The 16,210-nt window shown below is 36.2% G+C and overlaps 1 long non-coding RNA gene across 1 annotated transcript; it reads left to right on the forward strand.

Moving 5' to 3' along the window:
- LOC110269500 lies at positions 7,072-8,670 on the forward strand. Its single transcript, XR_002358321.1, has 3 exons — positions 7,072-7,299; positions 8,387-8,455; positions 8,605-8,670. It is a non-coding gene; the product is annotated as an uncharacterized LOC110269500 (long non-coding RNA).

Genomic DNA, 16,210 nt, shown 5'->3' on the forward strand with positions numbered 1-16,210 from the left:
AAGCCAACCCAAACCCAATGTAATTCTCTCAAGCTGATCTCTCCAAGTGCTTGCCTCCAAAGCAACGTTCCTTTTTCAATTCGGACAGAACTTAGAGAAGAGAGAGAGTACTTTGTTCCTAAGTCATTCACCAAAGAAGAAAGAAAGAGAAGGGTTAAGCAAAAAGGTTGAGGTCTAATCACCCAAATCAAACCACATCAAGCTAAGTCAGAAGCTAAAGGTGATTTATTTCCTTTTGCATGCATCTTACTTTCTTCCCTCCCTCTCCAATTCTCTGCTACTTCATTTTGAGATATATGGAGAAAGTGATTTCTGAAACACACTGTTGTGAATCAAAGGCCAAGATTATTTCTTAGGGACAAAGTAGTATCTCAAGGGCTCAGATGTGGGATTGCCATTGAAAATTTTTCTTCTTTGCTGTTCTAAGGCATTTGGTCAAGAGAAAGAGATCTGTTTCAAAATTTTAAATTGGGGATTAATGAAAGAAAGTAAAAGGCTAAGTTGGTAGCATACAGCTCGAGAAGTTGACTTGGTAAAGAGCAACTCAGCAATATCCAGGAGATACAAAAGACAATTTTTTTTCATTATTCTAAAGCGAAGGAGAGAGAACCATGGTTTAAAGTTCATGTTCTGAGATGTCTTCTTTGAGAGAGTTCATCAACTTGGACAGTGCTTTCTATCAAAGGAACATTCTGCTAGAATGAGGAACGAAATCAGAGTTAAGCAAATCTGGTTCATCGCATAGCAATAGAGGCTGTTGAAGCATCAATCTCCTTCATGTTTCATATATTGTAATTTCATTTTCAATGTATATCTTTCTGTAATTTCTTGTATGGTAAAAGGCTGAAAGAGAGAGCTTAAGAAAAAGTCAAAGAGTGAGAAAGGCTGAGTGATATACTTGAGTGAAAAGCCTAGAGTGATGTTAGATTTCTTTAGGTTAGTTTTGTGTCTTGCATCTTGTACCAGTGAGGTACCCCTTTCTTAGTTAGGTAAGCACTAAGAGTGAAGAGTTAGGTATTAGTATAGCCAAGTCAAGTTAGGTTAGAACTTGAGAGTGGAAGGATTGTGTCAATCCTGTGGAATTGGTGTATGTAATACTTTAACTATAGTGGAAATTCCACCACTGTTGTGGTGGAGACTGGATATAGGTTGCATTGCACAAGGCAACTGAACCAGGATACATGATGGTGTCAACTTTTGTCTTCCCTTCTCTGATCTGTTTTCTGATATTCATGAGATAAAATGAAATTGTCTCATAAATTTTTCGTTGCTGAGTTCAAACAGATTTAAATTGAAAGCTTGTAATTAAAGGGGTATTTCATTAAAGTAAAAGAAGGTCATAGATTCAACTCCCCATTCTCTAACTGAAGGCCAGTCAAACAACAGGCCTCCCTTTTTCAACCGGAAGAACTATGCTTACTGGAAAGAGAGGATGCGGATCTTCATCCAATCCATTGACTACAACATATGGAAGATTATTGTGAGCGGGCCCAAAATTTCAACAAAACAAGCGCTGATGGAGTGGTGACTTCAAAAGAAGAAACTGAATGAAATGATGACGACAAGAAGAAAGTGGAGCTGAATGCTAAAGCCATCAACCTTCTTCACTGTGCTATCAGTTTTCAAGAGTACTGAAAGGTGTCTAGACGCAAGACAGCCAAAGAAATCTGGGAGAAACTCCAGGTTACACACGAAGGCACTAAATAGGTCAAAGAAACGAGGATTGATATACTGCAAAAAGAATATGAGATGTTTGATAAACCCCATTTGGAGGGTTTATCTTGTGTTCAATTTAGAGGATTTTATCGCCTTCTCCCACATTTATCTAATGAAATAGCATGGTTTTATAACTTCTCCTTTAATTGTGCTTAAGAGTGAAAACATGCTTTTAGGACTTAAAATAGCTAAATTTAATTCACCTTGATTCTATTAGATGCGTTGATATGTTTGTTAAGTGATTTCAGATTTAGGAGGAAAAGATTGGATCAAGGGAATGAAGAAAAAGTATGTAAAAATGGAGAACTCATGAAGAAATGAAGGAATCGCAAAAGATGTCAAGCCGACCTCTTTGCACTTAATCAATCATAACTTAAGCTACAGAGGTCCAAATGATGCGGTTTCAGTTGCGTTGGAAAGCTAACATCCGGGGCTTCAAAATGATATAAGATTTTCCATAGTTGCATTGTGTTTAGGGGCACGCACGTGCACTGTATGCGTACGTGCCGATGGTGCACATGATTCACTTAATGCAACTCGTGGCCGGCGATTTTAGAAGCCTTGTGGGCCCAATCCAACTCATTTTTTATGCTATTTAACTCAAGGATTGATAAAGGATGAGGCATCTAGTCAATTAGGGAGTTTTATTTTAGTTTTATCAAGCTTTAGTTAGTTTCTAGAGAGAGAAGCTCTCTCTTCTCTCTAGAATTAGGAGTAGGTTAGATCTAGATTAGAAATTCTTAGATCTAGGTTAATTTCAAGCTTTGATTTACTTTTTCTTTTGTAATTCTTCTTCTTCTACCTTTCTTCTCTCTAGTTTTGCATTTAATTCCTGTAATTCTCTACTTTTATGGTCATGCACTTTTGTTTCTTCTATTTCTCTTTAATACAATTTATGATTCATATTCCTTTATTATTCAATTGAATTATTGTTGTTTAATTCTTTGCATTTGAGTAGTGTAGATTTACATTCCTTGCAATTTTACTATGCTTTCATTTTGTGCCTTCCAAGTGTTTGATGAAATGCTTGGAAGGATGTTATAGTAGATTTTAGTGCTCTTGGCTTGGAAAGGTAACTTAAGAACTCTTGAGTTACTAATGTCCAAGTGATTGACGATTGGGAGCCATTAACTCTAGATCTCACTAATTGATTTGGTGGAGAACTAGGACTTATGGACTTGGATTGATATAGCTCACTTGACTTTCCTCTACTATTAGTTAGGAAATGACTTAGTGGGATTGATTCTTGCCAATTCTCATGTTGTGGTTAGTGATTAGGATAGAGATCTTTGACCACCAAACCTTGCCAAGACCTTTGTAGCTATTAGTTTACTTCCTTGCCATTTATATTTCTTGCCTATTATCTCAAAAATCCCAAAACATACCTCATAACCAATAACAAGACACTTTATTGCAACTCCTAGGGAGAACGACCTGAGGTTTAAATACTTTGGTTTATAGATTTTAGGGGTTTGTACTAGTGACAAACATATTTTTGTATGAAAGGATTATTGTTGGTTTAGAAACTATACTTCGACGAGATTTCAATTGTGAATTCTAAACCGTCAATTTTCTAATCATCAAAATGGCGCCGTTGACGGGGAATTGCAATGGTGTTGTGTTATTGGTTATTGTATATATGTGAATATTGTGAATATGTTTGCCTTTTGCTTCTTTGTTAGTTTTTGCTAGTTGTAAGATTTAATTTTCTTACTTCTTATTTGATTTTGTTTTCATTTTCTCTTGCTATCATGAATTCTCACTTTGGCTATGAGTTTGGTTCTCACTATGTTGTAGGAAATGAGGACTTCAATGAGGATGTGTATCAAGGATGGGACAATCAAGGGTGGGAGGAGCCATATGCACATGATCAATTTTCATGGCAACAACCTCCACTAATACACTATGAAGAAGAGCCATTCTTTTATGCATATCAATCTAATGGCTATGGTGAATCTCCTTGTGATTTTCAAGAACCACCACCATATGCCTATGAGCTATATCCTCAACATAGCCATCTACCACACTCACAAGTCTTTTTTCACCAAACACCTCCATATGACCTTGACCCATATCCACCATACCAACCACCTTTTGAACCATATGAGCCACACATGAAACCACCATTCCAATATCGATTCTCCCAAGAGCCACCTCAATATACACCACCACATCCTTACCAAGAAGAACCACCTTCCTATTATGAACCCATTCTCCAAGACATTGAACCCTCCTATCCACCCCAAGCCTCAATGGATGAAATCCTTAGCCTTATACTTCAAGGGCAAGGATAAATGCAAAAGGAGACACTAGAATTTGTGGCTACCTTGACCAAGGTAGTAAGCACCTTAACCTCCCAATATTTGAGCATTCAAAGCACTCCCATGGTCACATGTGGAGAATCAATTGAAGAGCAAAGCATGAAGAAGAGATTGAAAACTCCGATGGAGAAGGAGGAAGGCCACTTTGTGTTAGAACAATTGGAGGAGCCTATGATCATTGAAGAAGAGGAAGAAGTGGTTGAAGACCTAAGAGATGCAGAACCTCCTTGGGAACCTAGAATTGAAGAGAACCTCTCCAAGAAGATTGAATTTGATGTTGAGGAGGAGAGTGCACAACCTCCAAAACAATTTTTGAATGAAGACTTGGAGGGAATGAAGCAAGAATTGAGCTCCCTTGGTGATGAAGATCATGCATCCAATCTTCTTGGTGGTGAATCCTTTGAGTTTGAAGAACCTTCTCCCAATGAGATAGAAGGCAATGTGGAGGTAGATTTTTCTCATATCCTATTTATGATTTGAGTGATGGAGAAGAGTTAAATGAAATTGATGAACAAAGGATTGAAAGTGAAGAAGTTTGTCAAGTGGTGGAGGTAACCAAGGAAGAACACAAGGGAGTAAAGCTTGCTAGCACATTGGAGATACCTCTTCCCAAGCTACCACCATCTATTCTTTCATTCAAGTGGGTAAATTCCTTATACTCAAGCTTTATTATTCCCCTTGAATATTGTTTGCTTGAGACGGATGATCAACTTAGACATATTTGTGGCTTTAAGAGCAAAAGGGAGATGGTTAGTGGTTGGAAATATCATTCTAAGCTCATGATGGTTGCACATTCAAGGTTGAATAGTAATGGTTGGTGTAGAACCCAATTGCAAGGGTCTAGGAAGTTGTTTGGGGGCTTCTTTGAGAATTCTAAGGTCATGCCACCCAATTGGAATCATGATGATCAATTTGAAGATGGGTGTCAAAACAAAGTGTGGGATCCCATATCGCACAAGGAGAATCAATTTTGGGAGCCCTTGGCTTGTGAAGAACTCCATCAAGGCTTGGAGGCATTACCTTTGAAGAATAGAGCTTATTGGAGAACCAAGCATTGGTGGGAGTTCCAAGAAGAATTTAAGCACAAGCCACCTTGAGAGGAGCTTCCCATAAGTCCAACTTAAGGACAATAAACAAAAGTGCTAGGTGGGAGACACCCCACCATGGTAAGCTCTTTTCATTTTTCTCTTTTGTAAATATTAGTAGAATAGGTTTGATTTCATGTTTTGTTTTGTTTGTTGAGTTTATTTGGTAGTTTAGTATGTCAAATAAGGTTTTAAGGTGTTTTGGTAGCTGTTCGGATGTTTGGAAGGCTTGATTTGGTGCAAGAACTTGAAAAAAATTTTGAAAAATAGAGCACCATCCACGCGTACGCGCACTTCATGCGTACGCGTGCATCAAGCATTTTCGACCATCCACGCGCACGCGTACATGGCGCGTACGCATGGATGCAAAAATTCCACCCCCAGCCAAAAACCCGAGAGTTAGGCATGCACTGTGTGAACATTGGGCCTAAGGCACAAACCAACCCGCGCGTACGCGCACCTGGCGCGTACGCGTCCATAAAGCTAAATGCGCAATGCACGCACACGCACGCTGTGCGCGCGCGCGTCGATAGCGCCACCTGCCCTCCTGGTACATATTCCAGAGAGTTGGGTCAACCTTGGGCTGACACTGTGCCCTGCACCTAATCCCACCCACGCGTGCGCGCACCTGGCGTGTACGCGCCTTTCGGCCAAACTGCGCATCAGCGCGTAAGCGTGCATGATGCGTCCGCACTGGTAAAAAAAAAAGATTTTTTTATCCTCTTCCATTTTCTTTTGTCCATTACATTCGCATACTTTTATTCTTTTCATTTTCATTTTGTTTTTATAGCCTGTTTTTACTTTATTTTTTTGAGTTTCTTATTTTAATAATGGTGTTGCATCTTCCTACTCAATTGTTGAGAATTTCTTGCATTATTTTGGTGCCTTTTGACTTGTTTGATATTATTGGGTGATGAAACTTCTAAAATCAATGCTCAATATTTTAAGACTCTTGGGTCTTTGTGCATTGATCTGCCCTCATATTGTCTTTCATGACCCACTCCTTCTTGTTCGAACTTGATGCTTTTGAGTGCTCTTCATGCTTTGACTTTACTCTTGCATCAAGCTTAATGATATGTCTTAGCTTACATTATTTTTCTCACTCACATGTTGTAGCTACCATGTTGTGGGAACCTTACTCTTATTTGGCATTAGCCCCCGCCTATGTTTTACTTGCTTTGCTATCTTTGTTGTAGGCTTAATTTTCTTTCTTTTTCGCTCCTTTTAGGTTGGCCACCAAAAGAGGAAACGGAAAAGTTTCTAAATGGGGGCGATAAACAAGTCATCCGCACAACCCTTTGAAGAAGCTCATCAATTGTAGCACCCCGTCCACCTTGCTCTTTGTTGCATGCGCCGAGGACAGTGCAATCTTCAAGTGTGGGGAGGTCATCCGACCGATCTCCATGGGTAACAATTTCCTTTTTCAACACCAGTGTTAGTTAGTTGTTGCATTGCATGTTAGGTTGCATGTTAGTTAGAATTTGTACATATTTTTACCACTTCTTTCTTATTAGGACTACTTGGTTAGAGTGATGATTTCTTTTCCAAGAAACTGTTTTAGGCCAACCTACCAATTTGAAAATTTTTTTTGTTGAACTTGCTTGAAAGAATATATTTTAGAACATGGTTTTTGAGCTAAGAACACAAGCTTGTGAGATTTGAGCCTAATGGTGTGGTTACATCTTATAACCACTTATTTTTCTTCTTGTGTGCAATTGTTCTCTTTTTATGATTGTAATCTTTGATTTGTTTGATTCTTTATGTCCATTATTTTGTGTATTCATGCACTTATATGATTGAGGCCATCATTTCATCTAGCTCACTTTCCCAAATAGCTAGAAGTGTCAATTTAGCCCAAACCTTAGGGCCAACCCTCAACCCTCCAAAAAATTCTAGCCCACAGCCCTAAAATTTATAAAATGATATTTTGTAAGCCCAACCCTAATTAAGCCCTCCCAACAAAAAAGCAAAACAGGGCTGGCCCTATAAGCCCTACAAGCCCCAAATCTAATCTTCTCCTCCCTGAGACCTTGACCTGAGATTTTAGGCTGAGAACTACTTGCATTGAAAGAGTGAAACTGTGAAAGGATTTGCCTTGAAATGGTGAAACTGTGAAAGGATCTGCGTTCTACCTGTGAAATCCGTGGCTATTTCTCCTCCCTCACGCGGAATCAGAGGTGGGTTTCTTTGTTTTCTGTCCCGCTCTGAGTTTTTTCTTTGTTTGTTTGCAATTGCATCACCCATTTTAATTCTGTTGACTGTTGTTAATAAACTGAGGTGGGTGATTTCAAAATGGTTGGACTATGAATTGTGGACTGTGAACTATGAACTTGTTTTCAATTTTTTCCCAAAAGGAGATTATGGAATTGAGAATCAAAGTTGAGTTTTAGTTACCATTTTTCAATAATCTGCTATTTGATTCCTACATAAGCAATTGTTCTGCTTTTAAACTTGTTTAATGTGATTTTGGTATTGTTGCTTAGCATGATTAACTGTTGGATTATTTAGCTTCTGTCTATTCCATATTTTCTTTCTATGCTGATTTTGATTAATTATCTTCATATTTGGATGAGTTTCATGAGAATGGTAATGGCATAATAATTTATTTTTACTATTTTACTTACAAGTTACAATTTTACAATTCTTATATTACTAGTTTGGAGACATATTATGTATAACAGTAGCAACTGTTTTCCTTGTTTCTTATACATACTCTTGGAAAAGATACTTAGAGATAAAGGAAGAAAAAGTGAACATTGTTGTATTGCTGATTTTAGATAAAAACCATGGTGTCTGGTATTCTGTTACAGGATGACATGTACCACCATCTTCTTCAACTTATTGGATCAGATGTCTGATTTCTTTTTCACTTGTCTTTTGTCTATTTTCCACCACTTATTCCATATGTGACTTTCTTTAAGATTCTATATTCATTTATTTAATTAAAGGCTTCTTGGTCTAAATTTAAGAAATAACTTTATCTTTTTAACAAAAAAATAAAAGGGCAGCTGATCACAAAGTTATATTGTTAAAGAATTCCGAGGTTTTCTATTATGACATCTTTTGATTTTAAATTATAAGAACTTTGTGATTTGATGCTTATGTAGTGTAGACTGTAGACTGATTTTGCAGTCTATGATTTTGTTGGTGTGAAACTAAGATTATACTTTTGATCTCCTAAGGACCTTGTGTAGAGCGAATTTAGTTGTGTTTATTTCAAAACTGTATGTGAAAGAACTTATTGATTGCGTGTCTTTTTCGCAGTGCAGTTTCCTGGTGTGGAAAACTGAATGCTATAGCTTGTGCCTCTGAAACATATGCTAGAATTCCCAGGTTAGTGTACACTTGTTATCCAGTGCCTGTGTTTCTCACCTTATCTTTGATTATGTACTAAATGTTCTATTGCCAACATGTCTATTAGTTTGGATAACTGATAATCTTCTGTAATGTCTCTTGCTTTTTCTGGTTTTTTGTTTTCATAGCTCAACTGCAAATCCCACCACTTTGGATCCCTATACATATTGTGATCCCAGAGAGGCCTACTGAATGCAGTATTCGATGTCCTAGTAGGTATTTTAATTTCATTACTTCCTTTCAATTGAACTGCTTTATTTTCTTTCTATATTTTCATCTATATGTCTATGAGAATTTGATCAGTTACACTATATACATTCCGCAGATTCTCCTCATGATTCTGTACAGTTTATTGAGTGGTCCCCTACTTCTTATCTCCGTGCATTATTGATAGCTAATTTTCATGGGAGGGTAACTATTTGGACTCAACCATCTCAAGTAAGTGAGGGTTACATAAGTGGGTACTGCAATAAAAATTTATAGCACAACTTAGTAGTTTTAGTATAATAATATAGTTAGAAGTTCTCTGCCATGAGTTTCCCTATGACCATAGATTTCGTTAACATTTTCTATTCAGCTTCCTGTATGATTGAGCAGATTATCAAAATCTTTGGATGAAAAGGAGATTTGACTATATGTTATAGATTAGTCCTAGGAGGCTAATTTAATTAATTGACTTGATACTTGTGTCTGCTGGTGGGATGATACTTTTTTTCGGCCTATGTTTCAGCTTCTCTTGCTTTTCCATTCCTAATAAGTTTTATGTGTGTTGTTGAAATAGAGAATGTAAAAAAAAAAAAGAGAATTAGATAACCCATGGGTTGGCCCTAGGGCTTTTGGCCCATGAGGGCTTTTGGCCCTGAGGGCTTTTTAAAAATTTGACCCTATTAGTTAAAGGGCTTTTTATTCTTCTGGCCCTATAAAGTAGGGCCAAAGTCCTATAGGGCCAAACATATTGACACCAATACAAATAGCCCTACCTTTTATCTTCCTTTGTTAGCCAACTTTGAGCCTACGCTTAACCTACTTGTTCTTAATTTAGCACACTTCAAGCCTTGAAGCGGAAAATAATAAATGTCCTTATTTGGATCTTTGATTAGCTTAGGCTAGTGTGTGTGTATCATTCAAGTGTGGGAACCTTGGGACATTGGTTGAATAAAAGGGTAGTTTGTATTTTGTTATAAATATTGGAAATTGGGTACATGCTCATGTGTTAATTAAATGTAAAACCATATGCATTGATACTTTTGTATATACTTTATTGCAAAAAGATAAAAAATGAGAAAATAAAAAGAAAAAAAAGAAAAAATACATGTAGTTATCAAAAGAAAAAGAAAAAAATAGAAAGAAAAAGAAAAGAAAAGCAATAAAAAGGGGACAAAATGCCCCAAGTGAAGCTCAATAATAATCAATGTATATGTGTTGTGATCAAAGAAAAAAAATTGCATGAGTATGTGAAAAAGTGAAGAATGGGTAGGTAGGTTTGTTTAGAATTGTATAGGTTGCTATATAGGTTAGGTGGGAAGTTTAAGGTGATCAAAGATTCAAATTTCAAGCCCACTTGACCAAATATGTATCCTTACCTTGACCCTAGCCCCATTACAACCTATGAAAAGTCCTCATGATAGTTGTATGCATGCATGAAATAAATGTTGAATGTTAGATGAAAAACAAATCTTGGAAAGCATGATTAGGGGAGAATTGAGAGAATCGACCCTACACACTTGAGCGACTAGAGTGCAAACACTTCCGGTGAGGGTTCGATGCTCAATTCCTTGTTCCCAACTTTCATGAGCTTTCTTCTTGCAAGTCTACTTGAACTTCATTTTTATACTTGAATTGGTAAGATTTATGAATCATTATATGACCTTAGCCCTACCCATTTATACATGCTCTTGGAGGATTGATTTATTTTTAACCAAGTAGGTAGAATCATTTTGCATTTAGTTGCATTCATATAGATAGATGCATTTAGGTTATTTGCATTGAATAAATATTCATACCCCTTGCTTCATTCCTGGTTCAAGCATGAAGACATACTTGGTTTAAGTGTGGGGAGGTTGATAAACCCCATTTGGAGGGTTTATCTTGTGTTGAATTTAGAGGATTTTATCACATTCTCCCACATTTATCCAATGAAATAGCATGGTTTTATAACTTCTCCTTTAATTGTGCTTAAGAGTGAAAACATACTTTTAGGACTTAAAATAGCTAAATTTAATTCACCTTGATTCCATTAGATGCCTTGATATGTTTGTTAAGTGATTTCAGATTTAGGAGGCAAAGATTGGATCAAGGGAATGAAGGAAAAGCATGTAAAAATGGAGAACTCATGAAGAAATGAAGGAATCGCAAAAGCTATCAAGCCAACCTCTTTGCACTTAATCAACCATAACTTGAGCTACAGAGGTCCAAATGATGCGGTTCTAGTTGCGTTGGAAAGCTAACATCTAGGGCTTCGAAATGATATAAGATTTGCCATAGTTGCATTGCGTTTAGAGGTGCGCACGTGCACTATACGCGTACGTGCCGATGGTTACACATGATTCACTTAATGCAACTTGTGGCCAGCGATTTTAGAAGCCTTGTGGGCCCAATCCAACTCATTTCTGATGCTATTTAACCCAAGGATTGAAGAGGGATGAGGCATCTAGTCAATTAGGGAGTTTTATTTTAGTTTTATCATGCTTTAGTTAGTTTCTAGAGAGAGAAGTTCTCTCTTCTCTCTAGAATTAGGAGTAGGTTAGATCTAGATTAGGAATTCTTAGATCTAGGTTAATTTCATGCTTTGATTTATTTTTCCTTTTGTAATTCTTCTTCTTCTACCTTTCTTCTCTCTAGTTTTGCATTTAATTCTTGTAATTCTCTACTTTTATGTTCATGCACTTTTGTTTCTTGTATTTCTCTTTAATGCAATTTATGATTCATGTTCCTTTATTGTTCAATTGAATTGTTGTTGTTTAATTCTTTGCATTTGAGTAGTGTAGATTTACATTTCTTGCAATTTTACTATGCTTTTCTTTTGTGCCTTCCAAGTATTTGATGAAATACTTGGAAGGATGTTAGAGTAGATTTTAGTGCTCTTGGCTTGGGAATGTAACTTAGGAACTCTTGAGTTACTAATGTCCAAGTGATTAACGATTGGGAGCCATTAACTCTAGATCTCACTAATTGATTTGGTGGAGAACTAGGACTTATGGACTTGGATTGATATAACTCACTTGACTTTCCTCTACTATTAGTTAGGGGATGACTTAGTGGGATTGATCCTTGCCAATTCTCATGTTGTGGTTAGTGATTAGGATAGAGATCCTTGACCACCAAACCTTGCCAAGACCTTTGTAGCTATTAGTTTACTTCCTTGCCATTTATATTTCTTGCCTATTATCTCAAAAACCCCAAAACATACCTTATAACCAATAACAAGACACTTTATTGCAACTCCTAGGGAGAACGATCCGAGGTTTAAATACTTCGGTTTATAGATTTTAGGGGTTTGCACTAGTGACAAACAAATTTTTATATGAAAGGATTATTGTTGGTTTAGAAACTATACTTCGACGAGATTTTAATTGTGAATTCTAAACCGTCAATTTTCCAATCATCAATGTTTAACATGAAGGATGGAGAAAGTATTAATGAAATGTTTGAGAGATTCTCAATCATAATCAACAACCTCGATGCTATGGGTACAACCTACTCAGAACAAACCCTAGTGAGAAAACTCCTTAGAAGCCTCACAAAGAAATGGAAAACAACAGCCACTGTCCTAGCCGAGAGTAATAATCTAAGTCCCATAACCTATGATGAGCTGAGAGGAAAATTCCTTGCCTATGAAGCCACACACACAAAGCCGAACTCAAAGAAAAAGGGAATTGCCCTTAAGTCAAAAATAGAATTAAAAGAGAGTGAGTCTAGTGATGGTTTTTCAAATGATGAACTTGTGTTTTTTGCTAGGAGACTCAGAATGATAATGAGGAACAGAGACAAGTACAAATGGTTAAGCTCAAAGGAGTACAAAAAGAACATGAGCAAGGTAACTTGTCACCACTGTAAGGAAGCTGGACATCTCAAGTACAACTGTCTAAAACTCAATAAGGAGGACAAATGGAAGAAAGAAAAGAAGAGAGTGCTCATAGCATCTTGGGAAGATCTTGAGAATGATTTGGATGAGGAAGAAAACTCCGAAAGTGAAGATAAAATCTGCTTCATGGCTGGTGATGATCAACTTGATGAGGTAAATTATTATGACTTGTCCATAGATGATTTACATGTTATAATTGATGATCTCACACTAAATTCTGCAAAACTGTTGGAAAAATATACTAAATGTAAATCTGAAAAAAAAATGTTGAAAGCTGAAAATGAGTTTTTGAAAGAAAAGGTGAAGGAAAGCACATTGTGGACCCTTCTCAAGAGCTTATTGCTAAAAATGAAAGATTAAATGAAATGATTAAAAAATTGAATGGTGATTTAGCAAAATTTGCTCAAAGTTCTAGCAACTTGGACAAATTACTTGCAAATCAAAGACCATTGTTTGAAAAATCTGGTTTAGGATATGTGATAAAGGATGATGCAGTTTTTGATAACTCCTCCACAAAATTCATAGCCTCTTCTTCAAAAACAAAACCTACTATCAGCAAATCTGGTTTGGGATTTATTCCTACCTATGAAGAAGATTTTGAAAACTCTTATTTTGAGGAAACTGAATCATCTTCAAGAACTGAACCTGTATCAAACAAATCGGGTCTAGGCTATATTTTAACCAATGAGGTTATTTTCAAAAATCCATCTTTTAACAATAGAACCTCTTCTTCAAAAGGCCCAAATGTGTTCAAAGATTCTGGTTTGAATGCTTTTGCAAAAAGGAATAATCACAACAAAAGGTATTTTGTCAAAAGAAATGCACCTCTTCCAAAAACCAGAAAATCTCAGTCCTTTAATCATTTCCAACATCATAACTCACGTCAATTTTAGCAACAAGCATCAAGAAATCATTGTTTTAATTGTAAGAAATTTGATCACTCATACTCACAATGCTTCATTAAAAAAAGAATAGTAGGAAGCCAAATTTACAATGTTGTCTGTGATTTCAATGCACTTGGACAACCAAGGTGGATTAACTTCAAAGGATCCAAATTAATTTGGATACCTAAGGTTACTTGAAGTTTTAATGCAGAGTTGCCTAGCATCCAAGAACAAAAAGGATATGTGGTACTTGGATAGTGGATGCTCAAGGCACATGACTGGAAGGTCAACCTTCTTCATCAAACTCAACAAGTATGATGGAGGTTTTGTGACCTTTGGAGATGATGGAAAAGGTAAAATTGTGGCTGTTGGAAAAGTAGGTAATGATCACTCTACTTTCATTGATGATGTCTTTTTGGTAAATGGCTTCAGGCATAATCTTTTGAGTATAAGTCAATTGTGTGATTTGGGTTATTTAGTGATTTTTAAAAGATTGGAATGCTGTGTTATAAATGAAAAGACTAATGAAGTGTTGTTTATTGCTAAGCATTGTAATAATGTGTATGGAGTTATCCTTGATGAACTAAAGGATCAAAATGTAGCTTGTTTTTATTCTAAAGAATCTGAAAAGTGGCTATGGCACAAGAGATTGGGTCATGCAAGTATGTTTCAAATAAACAAACTTGTCAAGAAAGGATTAGTAAGAGGTCTTCCTTTAATAAATTTTGACAAAGACATCACTTGTGATGCTTGCCATATGGGAAAACAAACAAAGAGTTCATTTAAATCAAAGGAAGACATCTCTACTAAAAGACCACTTGAATTGCTACATATTGATTTATTTGGTACAACAAGAACTCAAAGCTTAGGTGATAAGCATTATGGTTTAGTAATTGTGGATGACTACTCTAGGTTTGGTTGGGTTTTATTTCTTGCACACAAAATGAAATCTTTTTGGCCTTTGAAATTTTTAGCAAGAAAGTTCAAAATGAAAAGGATTTAAAGATCTCTTCTATAAGAAGTGATCATGGAACTGAATTTGAAAACCAATTATTTGAATCCTTTTGTGAGAAATTTGGAATATCTCATAACTTCTCTTGTCCAAGGATACCACAACAAAATGGTGTCGTGAAAAGAAGAAATAGAAGTACAAGAGCCATGCTTTGTGAGAGTAATGTTCCAAAATTCCTTTGGGCTGAAGTGGTTAACACAGCTTGCCACATTTTGAATAGAACTATCATAAGAAAATTTTTGAAGAAAACACCTTCTGAACTTTGGAAAGGTCACCCACCTAATTTAAATTACTTGCATATCTTTGGATGCAAATGTTTTGTTCTAAATAACAAAGATAATTTGGGAAAATTTGATCCAAAGGCATATGAGTGTTTATTTGTAGGATATTCCACAACTAGTAAAGCTTATAGAGTTTATCATCAAGATGCTAGAATAATTGAGGAGTCCATACATGTTACACTTTGTGATACTAACTTGGTTCAAAGTATTCTGGAAGATTGTGATGTAGGAAATCAGGCTCAAAAGGATGATGAAAAAGCCCAAAATCATGAAAGTGAAAATTCTGAACAAACTGAATCAGAACCTGCAGCTACTGAAAATCCAACACGAGACAATTCTGTTTTGTCTCATGAATCTGGAGAAAATACTGAAACCACCAGCTCCTTAAATCCCTCAGTGACCGAATCTGCTTTTAAGTCCACAAGACCTCGTGAATGGAGATTCTTGAAGAACTATTCCTAGAAGTTTGTCATTGGGGATATATCACAAGGTGTCAAAACTCGTTCCTCCACTAGAAAAGCAAATGAAGAAACAAGCATTGCTTTTTTCTCTTAAATGGAGCCTCAAAATGTCAAGGAAGCCCTTGATGACCCTTCTTGGGTAAAGGCAATAGAGAATGAGCTTCATGAGTTTGAAAAGAATCAAGTGTGGACATTAGTTCCAAAGCCTAGTGGAAAGAAAGTGACCGGCACTAAGTGGATATTTCGGAACAAGCTTGGTGAAGATGGAAGCATTGCTAGAAATAAAGCAAGATTGGTGGTACAAGGATGTGACCAAGAAGAGGAAATAGACTTTAATGAATCATTTGCCCTTGTTGCCTGAATGGAAGCTATAAGACTTCTGTTAGCTTATACTGCTTATTGTGGTTTCAAATTATATCAAATGAATGTGAAATGTGCATTCTTGAATAGTGTGATAGATAGAGAAGTGTATGTGGCATAGCCACCTAGTTTTGAAAATAAGGAATTTTCTAACCATGTTTTCAAACTATCTAAAGCTCTCTATAGTTTAAGACAAGCTCCTAGAGCTTGGTATGAGAGACTTAACTCTTTTTTTTTTGAAAAATAGTTTTTAAAGAGGCACCACAGACACTACTCTATTTATCAAGAATTATAATGATTCTTTCATTCTAATCTAAATCTATGTTGATGATATTATTTTTGGATCAGCCAATGAATCCCTTTGTACTGAATTTGGAAAAACTCATGACAAGTGAATTTGACATGAGCATGATGGGTGAACTTAATTTTTTCCTTGGACTTCAAATTAAGCAAACTGAAAATCGTATTTTTATTCATCAAGAGAAGTATGCCAAGGAACTAGTTAAGAAATTTGGTATGAAAAATGACAAATCCATGGGAACTCCCATGCACCCTAATTCAAAATTAGAAAAGGGAGAAACTGAGAAAGATGTAGATGAGACTATGTATAGAGGAATGATTGGCTCTCTTATGTACTTAACTTCATCTAGAC

This window comes from Arachis ipaensis, chromosome B01 (assembly GCF_000816755.2).
Source record: "Arachis ipaensis cultivar K30076 chromosome B01, Araip1.1, whole genome shotgun sequence".
NCBI classification, from domain to species: Eukaryota; Viridiplantae; Streptophyta; class Magnoliopsida; order Fabales; family Fabaceae; genus Arachis; species Arachis ipaensis.